Source organism: Adiantum capillus-veneris, chromosome 21 (genome assembly GCF_014529385.1).
Source record: "Adiantum capillus-veneris isolate H3 chromosome 21, ASM1452938v2, whole genome shotgun sequence".
NCBI lineage: Eukaryota > Viridiplantae > Streptophyta > Polypodiopsida > Polypodiales > Pteridaceae > Adiantum > Adiantum capillus-veneris.
This window is the reverse complement of record NC_140951.1, coordinates 132,749,264-132,760,778: the sequence shown is the minus strand read 5'-3', so window position 1 is coordinate 132,760,778 and position 11,515 is coordinate 132,749,264.

The following is an 11,515-nucleotide window of genomic DNA, read 5'->3' as shown; positions in this document are numbered from 1 at the left end:
TCACATTATTTAAGTGGGACCCTTTGTAATAAACAAACCATTTATGATTATATAGTATAATAGATAATACAAGTTTATATTAAAACACAATAAAAATTCCACGTGATTGTAGGCACGTATCTAAAAGGCTTCCTCTCCCTCATCTTTCCTTAATTTAGTAGGTGTGCGTGCCTCCTCACTTTGCTAATCAAGTATATTATCCAACTCTCAAGATAAGTGTATCTTATGGTTGAGTGGCTTTGAGTGCTCATTATTTTGTGATATGATATGAAGAATATTTTCGGTTCATAAAAGAGCATTCTTGGCACATTTCATTATGCTTGTTTACGTCAAAATTGCTAGATCATAAGCAAGTAGAAAAAATGAAGCTCTAGTTTTATTTCATCAAGGTTGGGCGGCCATACTTTGTGTGATGGGCCTAAAGACATCTTTATCCAATCGAAGATTTCAAGAATGAAGATGTTATAGTGTCATTGCTCAAAAGGAAATGAACGTTCTGTAAGTCGTAGAAGATAGGGGATGCTTGTGCATCAAATCATGACTATATTTGAGGAAGCTAGTGTATATCTATCTTTAAGGCTAGTGGTGTATCCATAGCATCTTTTGGGGCTCAATTTGGGCAAGGATTGTGATGTTAATTCCTTGATCAAAATTGTCATTTTTGGTTCTCATTGTAGCACCAATGTGTGCACGCATGTGTGCTTGATGGCATTTATTGCCAAGAGTACCTTTGGGAGGGTAAGAGGTTCAAATAATCCAATTAGCTTAAAAAACGTGGAAAAGGTACCTATTCTAAGGTTCCTTTTTCTTAAGAGCGCTTTTCCTAAGCTTGCATTCACATAGTTTTTTGGCCATCAAAGGCATATGCACCACAAAAGGGAAGAGCCAACCTTTGTCAAGAGAAAGAGCCCACACAACACTAGGCAGCATAAGTTTGACAAAAGTTTTTTATAAAGGGTGTAATTAAACGAGAGTCCCCATCGTCACAAAAATAACTTAGCAAATATTGTTGTGAAGAGTGCCTTCACTGTCGTCGGTGAACGGGTACTTCACATAGGAGCATCAAAGGAGATTTTTTTTCCTCTACAATTTTATGCTCCTAAGCACAACAAATGTTTTGAAAATCTTACCCATTGATATTAAGTGCTTGTGTGAGGAGTTTGGACATTGGCCTTGGTATTAAAATCCAAATGCTAAGATCGCCCCAAAACGCAATGGAAGAGAAAGGGCTTAGAAAATTTAACATGGAAAGCTTTCATACTTGGCACACCAAGTTGAGAGGGTACTTGATGAAAAAGGGGCTATGGGGAATAGTTAATCCAACCATCACTGACCCATCTAGTGATGGAGCATATGTACAGACTCGCGCTATAAGCACATAGAACCTGGCCAAAGACGAACATGCATTCAGAATCATAATCACTGCACTACATGGCAATTATGTACACTTTATTGATGATTGTGAAACCTCATCAGCTGCATGAAAAGAACTAGAAAATAAATTTGGGGCTAGGAAAAAGAAGAAAAAATTAATCTTAAAGAAGGATATATACAAATTAAAAATGAAACCTAACAAAGATATTGCAAGCCTGGTCAATCGTCTTAAAGGCATGACTAGACAACTACCGTATGTATGAAGTGCAGTACTATAGTAGGACAAAATTACAATTCTTCTAGCATCATTATCACCTAGCTTTGACCAAATACTGTCCTTCATCGAGGAAAAGGATCCAACACCAGATTTCCAAGATATAATTAACTCTTTAATGTTCGAGGAAATGAAGCAAGGGAGGAATGGTATTTCAGGGGGAGGAACCTCATCAGCTGCATGGAAAGAACTAGAAAAGAATTTTGGGGCTAGGAAAAGGAAGAGAAAATTAATCTTAAAGAAGGATATATACAAATTAAAAGTGAAACCTAACAAAGATATTGCAAGCCTGGTCAATCGTCTTAAAAGCATGACGAGACAACTAGCGTATGTGAATAGTGTAGTACTAGAGGAGGACAAAATTGCAGTTCTTCTAGCATCCTTATCACCTAACTTTGACCAAATAGTGACCATCATCAAGGAAAAGAATCCAACACCAAATTTCCAAGATATAATTCACTCTTTAATGTCCAAGGAAATGAAGTAAGGGAGGAATGTTTCTTCAGGAGGAGGAACTTTTGGAATTAGTTCGAATATAAAACTTGTTTCAAGTGTGTCAAAGAAGGCACATAGGAAAGGATTGTCTAGCATCAAAGACTTACAACATTTGCAAAAAGAAGGGTCATCCTCCTTCCAAATGTTTCAAGAAAGACAAAGGTAGCACCATAAAAAATCTGAGGCCCATTAGTAGAAGAAGACAAAGATGAAGAAGAAGAAGAAAATGACAGCAGTCTTCTAATCTATGATGACATTCTCTAGCTTTTGTTTTGCCTTTACCTCTCATTTGTATATGTTTGGAGATAGCTTGGTCTTAGTTTTATACATGTATTTGAAGGGAGGTGTTCAATGTTTCTTAGATTAGAGATAGTTTGTCTCGTGGATTGGGGATAGTCTCTTGGATTGGAGATATTCTTTTTGCTCCTAGATTGGAGTGTGCCAGAGATGTCAATTTTGCATAGTCTAAACCCCAAGGGGAGGGTTGTAAGGTGGAATTGGAGCTGATCTCTTGAGACAGCTAATTCCAGTGTTAGAAGATTTCAGACAGTAGACTGCACAGAAATCAGAAACTGGACTGGAACTTGGATACTGGAATAAGAATCAGACTATGTATTGAGAATAATATTCAGATTCAGATTCGGAGTACTGGACACAAAGTAAGTGTGACTGGAATATCTGCCATGATTGGGATTACATATAAAAGATTACAGTGAGTATGATATGATTTACAGAGAGAGTACAGCCGACAACAACTGTCAATGATTGACAACTCAAGTACAAATGTCGTCAAAATGCTAACCCAAATGCCAACAATTGCCAACCCGATTACAATGTAACGGGCCCTATTTATACACCTTGGGTTTACCATAGTAATTACCGTAGTAATTACTAACTAATTCGTTGTCCGTCTCATAAGAGAATGTTCCACCCATCTATATCCTTCCCTCCTTTCTTGAATTTTGGCAAGATTCCAAAATTTCTGAAAAATTCCCCTGTCTGATTCTGATCTGAGACTGAAAAATCCACCGTCTGGTTCTAATATTGGGGATTGGACTTGACCAATGACAGAGTGGCCATACAAAGATTGTGAGAGGTAGCTGAAAAGACCAAGGTAGAGCTCTCATCGTCTACACAAACTGATATCAACCTTCCAGCTGAGGAAGAAAAGTTGCCACTAAATTCTGAGATGGAACTACCTTCCATTGAACCATCTTCCGTTTGCCCTTTGACCTGGATGGCGTCTGAGAAGTCCCAGTACCAGCATTCTCCTTTTGAATCGGTCGGTAAATGGCCTCCTGCTCAAGCTGATCTCGCCTTTCTGTGGTCATCTCTACTTCATAAGGCGTGAGGGAATAATAGGTTTTGGTGTCAGGATCATAGAGTGTACGTCTACCTTTGGTGATCCTGGTTCTGGCCAGCTTATGATAATGCGAAGCAGTATGGATCCATCCTTCTGGAAGAGGCTGATTAGTTTTGACTTGAGCTTCGAAAAGAATCTCAACCATCTCCCTATATTGTGGTACTAGGCCCGCCTTAGCTGCAATATCCTTTTCAGGCAATTTAGAAGATTCGACAGTAAGTTACAGCAGCTGATTAATGATCTTGGTCAGGCCCCTGATCTAAATCTTCCACTGACCCATACACATCCGGATCCTATGCATCTCCTCTTTCAGTGCATGAATATCATTGAGTTGGAGAGCATCATTGAACAGCGTTTGCCAAGTTTTCCATTCCACAGTCGATCGCTCATACCAATCCTGGAGCTCATCAATAATCTTGAAGTATGTAAGGCGATCAACTGGTTTTGGAGGTTGAGGATAAAGTGCTGGAAAGAATCTTGGCAGCTCCGTCTCTCTTGCTGGAAAGGCATACAAGAGAACTGGAGACTCAGGCACAAATTCTAAAAAATTGAGAACAGCCTGTTTTTCTTGCTGCATCATCTTTCTGGTGATTCTCACTAGCTAGAACAATTTGCGGAGAGCAGTTGCCTGTGCTCCGACTGACATTCTAGTGGGAGGTCCTTTACTAGTGGCTGTCTGATCCTCAAGAATGGCCCTTACTCTCTAATCCAAGACTCCTCTGGCAATTTGCATCTGCACCAAAACCTCCTTTAGCTGTTCCCTAACATCCTTCATACATTTGTAAGTTGGTTTGTTTCCAAGCAGAAGTTCTAATTCAAGTGCAAGAGAGCGACAATTTGCAGTAGACTGTCTTTGCAAGTGTGGGTTGGTCACTCTCTCTTCGGCAATGATTATCCACTAAGGAACCCTTTCTAGCAGCTGGACTGTGCTAGGATGCGCAGGTAAACGGCAAGCTTCTTGATCATGAAAAGCCACTGATTTCCAATGCTCCACCATTTCCCTGGCCCCGACGTACAGCCTCTGAAACCGTTCCAGATCCGACAAGAGATCATCATCCTCCAGATATTGTTTGGTTATGGAAGCCTGCTGCTGTCTCAATTGCGTGTTCAGGGTAATAAGCTATAAGGAATGCTGATGATCAGCAGCTGGTCCCTCATCCTGCACTTTGATTTTCCCTTTAGCCTCCCTACTAAGCTGGGACTGATTAGCTGGCTGATTCCCAGTGTGACTTGGCTGCTGTTCTTTAGACTGTTGATTGCTTGACTTCTGCCCTTCACTCTGTTCTTCCTGCTGGCCCTCATTCTGGTCTGGCTAGTCTGGCTGTGACTGACCTCCTTCAGTTGGCCCTGTACCACCAGTACCTGGTCCTAGAGGTGGAGATGGCGGTGGGGCATCATCATCATCATTTGTATGTCCTTCTTCTTGGTCATCCTCCTCGTTATCAGCTCCTTCGTCCTTATCTTCTTCTTCCTTGTCTTCTTCTCCTTCATCCAGGGAATTCTGCTGCTCAATATAATCCAGTATTGCTTGATTCATTAGAGCATTTTTATACTCAGCCACTTTGTCCTGCAAATCACTCTGCATACTTTCCATCAAAGACTTCAAATTTTCCAGATCAAAGACGGCATTGCCTGCTTGATTTAAAATTTCAGAAAGGCTATTGTAAATGTATCTGTCAGTGAGGGACGTCTTAAGAGTTGTATGGCGAATAAACAAGGAGTTGAATTCAACTCTCTTCATTTTCAGCATCGTTTTCGCTCGTTCTGCAGCTCTCAGCGGTTCATTATTTGTCCCTTGATGACCAGCATCTCAGATTCCGCCTTAGCTAGCTTCTTGTATAATAGCTCGATAACCCTTTCTGAATGAGCTTCAAGTACCCTATGTTGCATATTCTGCTCATCTCGTGCTATCTTGAGCTTCTGAATGTGGTCTTCAGCTTCCTTCAAGTCAGCTTTAGCCTTTTTTAGTTCATCTTCTGACCCTGCAACATCCATCATTTGTCCCATACAGTTGACAATAGTATTCCAAGAAGACTGAATGAGGACTGAACATCCGTCCTTTACTGTAGCTGGGTCAGAATCCGTAGGCTCATATACTGTCACTCGAGCCATATAAGGTAGGGCTGCATAATCAACTTGATGTAGGAGAAGACGCCCTTTCAGTGGATGGGTATGCATCTGCTGCAACCTGTCCTTCTTTACTAGGTGCAAAGTTTGTTCATTATTTGGAATAGAGACACCACCTGGTAAAGTTGAAGAAGCTGGATGTCCTCCGTCGACTGCTCTGCTTTCTTCTCAGAAATTGCTGCCTTTGCCTGATCTTTGCCATAACCATTAGCGACTGCACTATGTCCTACTGACTGGTTAAGCACAGTATTCTGAGCAGGTTCCTTCTCAGTTTGGCTCACTATAGCCTTTTCAGTATTCACAGTCTTGACCTGGCTCTCTATCTGCTTCAGAAACGCACTGCTCTTCGTCAGTGTAGTCTTTGGCTTCTTCAAACTGCCAGCCTGTTCTTCAATGGCTTTCCTTTTCAGATCAATTGGGGTGGTCCGACTATCTATTGCTTCGTCATCTGAGGACAGATCAATATTCTTGGGTTCTGAAACTGATTTCTCACTCCAAGCCTTTTTTACCTGTTCATGAGCATCTGAAGCAGTGGCCCAATACAAAAATTGCCAAACATACCAAGCTTTACAAACATTCTGGGATTTTAACTTGGCAGTTTGCTGGAGCACATTGTGTGACAAGATTTGACAAAGGTTGATAGAGACCTTTGAATCCAATGTCTTGGCCAACAGCATAGCAAAGACTTTCTCATATACATATGTTGGATTATTTTTAAGGCTTACTGCTTGAGCCACAAACCTGTAAGCAGTAGAAGCCTCCAGTCCTACCTACTGGAATACCTTGACCACTGGCCTTGCGCTTACACTTAGCCGCTTCATCCTCTTTCAAGACTATACTTATCTGTTGTGGGGTTGCCACAGATGGTTTGGGCTCATTGGGCAAAAGCTATGGCCTCTGATGTAACCGACACCTTTTTACCATTCACCATGGCACTGCCATCTTCAGCGTCAAAAGAATCAAGAACCTGCTTTATGATGTTTGCGTCGAAAGCGATTCTTGTGGCTTGCAGAACAACTCGGAGATCCCATAGTTGCAGCAAAGCCATTGCTTGGTCGGTTAATACATAGCGCTGAATCTTCCTGTACGGAATGATGGGAAGTCTTGCCTTTGCAGCAGTAACTATGGATTGGGTTTCCTCAAGAGACTCCTGCATCTTGTCTGAGCGTTTCCTTCTACCCATACACTGTGAAGACGATGAAACAAGCGAAGGAGAAGAAGACTTACTTGATGCGTCAAAGCCGTACCCTGGTGTCGCTGGCAAAGCTAGTTGACAGTCAACTGTCTCTTCAGAGGACGAGGTCTGCGCGGCTGTAGCAAAGAAACCTCGGAGCTTGGCGATGGCGAATGAATAACGGGAGGAAATTGTCGCGCAGGGGATTTGTGAGAAAAAATGCCGACTCTCCTGACTCTTATACGTGTTCGCACCATAAAAGCTCCACCACTCGCCGCTCCTAGACTTGTGTGCATTGCTGCTGTCGTGGCAGACATGCATTGGACAAGACTGCTACCCATCCTTGAAATGATTACTACTGGCGTGTGATCTGACCGTTGGGCACTTAAAAATTGAAAAGTGTGTTCCCATTGATATTGAACTGGTTTCCAGTCTGGTTTGATCACACCGGTACTGATTCTAAGATCAGTCTGGTTTGGTTCTACTGTACTGGTTTTGAAATTGAAACTGGTTGCACATGAAAAAGCCCAAAATATCATATTTTGGTATCTCTTGATCTGTAGTTCCCAATTCCTTAGTACCTTGTTCTTGCCCAGTCTCTCTAGCTTATAAATAGTAAAGCTTGATCTTTGCACCATTATATACTCCTGGCAACAATAATTTAGATAAATCCTTAATAATTTAGATAAATCCTTCAGTCTTACTATACCATTGGAGAAGACCCAGTCTACCTCAAATGGTCCTACCCAGGCAATCTTCAGGTTTGGCTTCTTCGGACCCAGTCTAAACTAATAGAGAAGAACCAAATCTCCTTTCTGAAATTCCCGAACCTTAATTCGGCGATCATGCCAGTGCTTCCTTCGTTGCTGAACAATTTCTTGTTCCAACATAGCCCGTTGCCTGAGTTCATCTAACTGCATAAGTTCATCTATGTGCTTTTTCAGATTGTGGTTGAAGTCTAATCCATACAACACAACCATTCTCAGACTTGGGATAACAAATTCCATAGGAACCACAGCTTCAGTGCCATACACTATTCTCAATGGTGTCAACCCAGTAGTGACCTTGTAAGCTGTCCCATACGCCCATAGAGCAGTCTGGAGTTTCAAATCCCACTAGTTTGGTTTCTTTTGCACCACCTTAGTGAGAATAGTCTTGTTGCTACTTTCAGCTTGTCCATTGCATCTGGGATAATAAGGAGTATATTTCCCATGCTTGACTGAAAGCATATCCAATAGAATTTCCATAGTGTCATTGATAAAATGTGTTCCTTGGTCTGACACAATCTCTACTGGACATCCATATCGGTAGACAATATTCTCAAATAGAAACCTTGCAGTTGACTTGGCTGTGTTGTCAGGAAGAGCTTTAGCTTCCACCCACTTAGTGACATAACAAGTAGCCATTACTATGTACTTGTTCTTCCTGGGGGTAACCTTCTTAAAAGGTCCCATAAAATCTAATCCCCATTTCATGAACACGCCCAGTGGTTGTATTGGCGTCAAAGGAGTCATATCTGCATCTGTTGGTCGACCCATTCTTTGGCATATGTCACAAGTTTTACAAAAGCTTCTAACATCAGCAATCAGTGTTTGCCACCACAGACCAGCTTGCAGAATCTTCTTGTAGGTTACTTCATTGGAAAAATGTCCACCAGATTCACCATTATGTGCTTCTGAAATTACTTGCATTCTTCCTTCCATAGGCACACAACGCCGAAGTATACCGTCAACACCCAATCGATAGAGTGACCCTCCGATGATAGTAAACTTCAAGCTTTTTATGACCAGAGCTTTCTTCTGGTTCTGCTTCCAGTCCTCTGGAAAAGCACCTTGAGCAAGAAATTGATAAACATCATACCATTCAGGATCCACTGATTCTCCTGCCTCTAGCTGGAATAAGTCAGCATCCACCACTGGTTCATCCCTCAAGGGTAATTCTGAATAACCTTCCGTACTTCTTGACAGAAAATCAGCTCCACAGTGATTCTTGCCAGGCTTATGAAAAATTCTGAATTCAAAATCCATTAAGAACATCATCCACCGTATCAGCCTGCCTTGAATAATGACTTTATTAATTGAAAAATAGAAGAGCCTGATGGTCCACATAAAAATGGAACAACTTTCCCAATAGGTAATGCCTGAATTTTGTAGCACTGAAAACCATTCCAAGGGCTTCTCGCTCAGTAGTTGTATATCCTTGTTTAGCCTGACTGAATCTACAAGACTGGCAAAATAAACCGGATAATCAGTCCTTCTGTCTGGCTGAGCCAATATCGCCTCCATTGCCAATCCCAAAGCATCTATATGTACATGGAAAATAACATCATAGTTTGGTTGCCTAAGGACTGGTTTACTGATAATGTTTTTTTTTTCAGATTCTGGAAGCTCTCCTCACATTCAGCAGTCCAGTTGAACTTACTGTCTTCTTTGTAAGCTCATATAATGGTACTGCTTGAGAAGCAAACTTATGTACAAACCTTCTATAGAAGTTAACATAACCCAAGAAAGAGCTCAAATCTGAAGCATTTCTGGGTGCTTTAGCTTGCTGAACACACTGAATTTTATCGTTGGCCATTTCTATTCCATTTCGAGAAACCACATGTCCCAGTAGCTGTCCCTTCCAGACTAGGAAAACAGATTTGAATGGATTCAAACAAATCCGCTTCTCCTGACAGCGTTTGAAAACCATTTCTAGGAATAGTAGGTGTTGTTCCTCATCTGAATATACAGTAAAGTCATCCATAAAGATAGCGAGGAACCGATGAAGGAATTCATTAAACATTTCCATCATACACCGCTGAAAGGTAGTTGGTGCATTGCACATGGCGAAAGGCATCACTAGATACATGAAGAAAATTTTGATTTCTGGCGAGTGATTTTATTTTTGGACGAGTTATTTTTCTTCACGCACAATGGCTTCTCCTCATAATGGAGGCCTTATAAATGTGCGTTTTTAACACAAAAAATTACAAGGGGTAAATCAGGCTCCATACTTAACAATCTCCCACTTGGAGATTGATCTCCAAACCAAACCTGTGACTGCTTTTCATCCTGGCTTCTTATCCTTGAATGCCGATTGAAGATGAGCAAAAGCTCAACTTCTCCTTGTTGACCACCTTTGTAAATATGTCTGCAGGCTTTCACTTGTATGCACTTTTCCTAGCTTTAGATGTCCCTCTTCCAAAAGAGTGCGTATAAAGTGATATCTCACCTCAATGTGCTTTGTCCTTGAACGAAAGGCTGAGTTCTTCGCAAGATGGATAGCGCTTTGGCTATCACTATACAAGACACAATTGTCTTGTTTGAATCCAAGCTCTTCTAAGAATCTGTGAAGCCACATAATTTCTTTGCTTGCCTCCGTCATTGCTTCATACTCTGCTTCCGTGGTAGAGTGTGAGACCACTTTCTGCAGCTTTGAAGCCCAGCTTATTGCTGGGCCTCCAACCGTGAAGACAAAGCCATTAATACTTCTTCGAGTATCTTTGTCACCTGCCATATCTGCATCAGCATACCCTTCTAGAGAAATATCAGTTCCTCCAAAATACAAAGCATTTGTTGTTGTCCCTTTTAGATACCTAAGTATCCACTTCACAGCTTGCAAGTGCTCTTTACATGGGTTGTCCATGACCTACTTACAACTCCCACTGCATGTGCAATGTCTGGCCTTGTATAGACCATAGCATACATTGATCTTCCCTTCCTCCGCCATTACTCCCACTCAATTCAAGGAACACTTTCCTTGAGATAAAAACCTTGCTCTAATACCAGCTGTGAGGAAACATGACGTAGCTAAGTAGATAATTGAGTACATTACTTAATGGAGAGAGATAATTTACACACACAAGAGATGAGAGAGAGAGAGAGAGAGAGAGAGAGAGAGAGTACACATGATATACGTGGTTCACCCAATGTGGGCTACGTCCACGGAAAAGCAGCCACTCAATGGCTTTAGTACTTCAAAACAAGAAGTAGGTTACACAGGGATTATACCCTTTCGGAGCTCCCACCTTGCTTCACTCTCACCACTTACACCCACCTTGTTGCATCAACTTCACACTATGAAATGTGTGTAGAAATGGCCTCCTTTTATAGGCCAAAAGGGCTATCCTCTCTCATGAGACGCAGCCATGTGTAGCCACCCTTGTGTAGATAAGTCCAAATTGGACCCTCCAATCCGCCCATGTGTGGCCGCCCTTGAGAAGACAAGTCCTCCTTTGGAATCGGCCACCGGCCATTGAATTCCACCACCGGCCACCGGTCATTGACTTCCGACCACTGGCCACCGGCCAATCGGCCAACAGATCGTTTTCTGACCACTTTCCGGCCGCCGTCCGGCCATAATATTTCGGCAAAAAAGAATATTTCGGCGAGTGAAAATTTTGGTTTTCGGCGAGTGATTTTATTTTCCGGCGAGTTATTTTCTTCACGCACGATGGCTTCTCCTCATAATGGGGGCCTTACAAATGTGCGTTTTTAACACAAAAAATTACAAGGGGTAAATCATGCTCCGTAAAACTTAACAATGCACACTTTATCTCTCGAGTTGCTAAAAATTAGACCGCATCTATGGGGCCAAATGGGCAAACCCCTATAAAAGATGGGATTGACAATCCCTTCACATGACTAGCTTGCGGAAAAAAACATGGATGACACCTCGCCTAAGAAACCACATACAAAGTCAGTACCAGTATATAAGGTGGGTGATT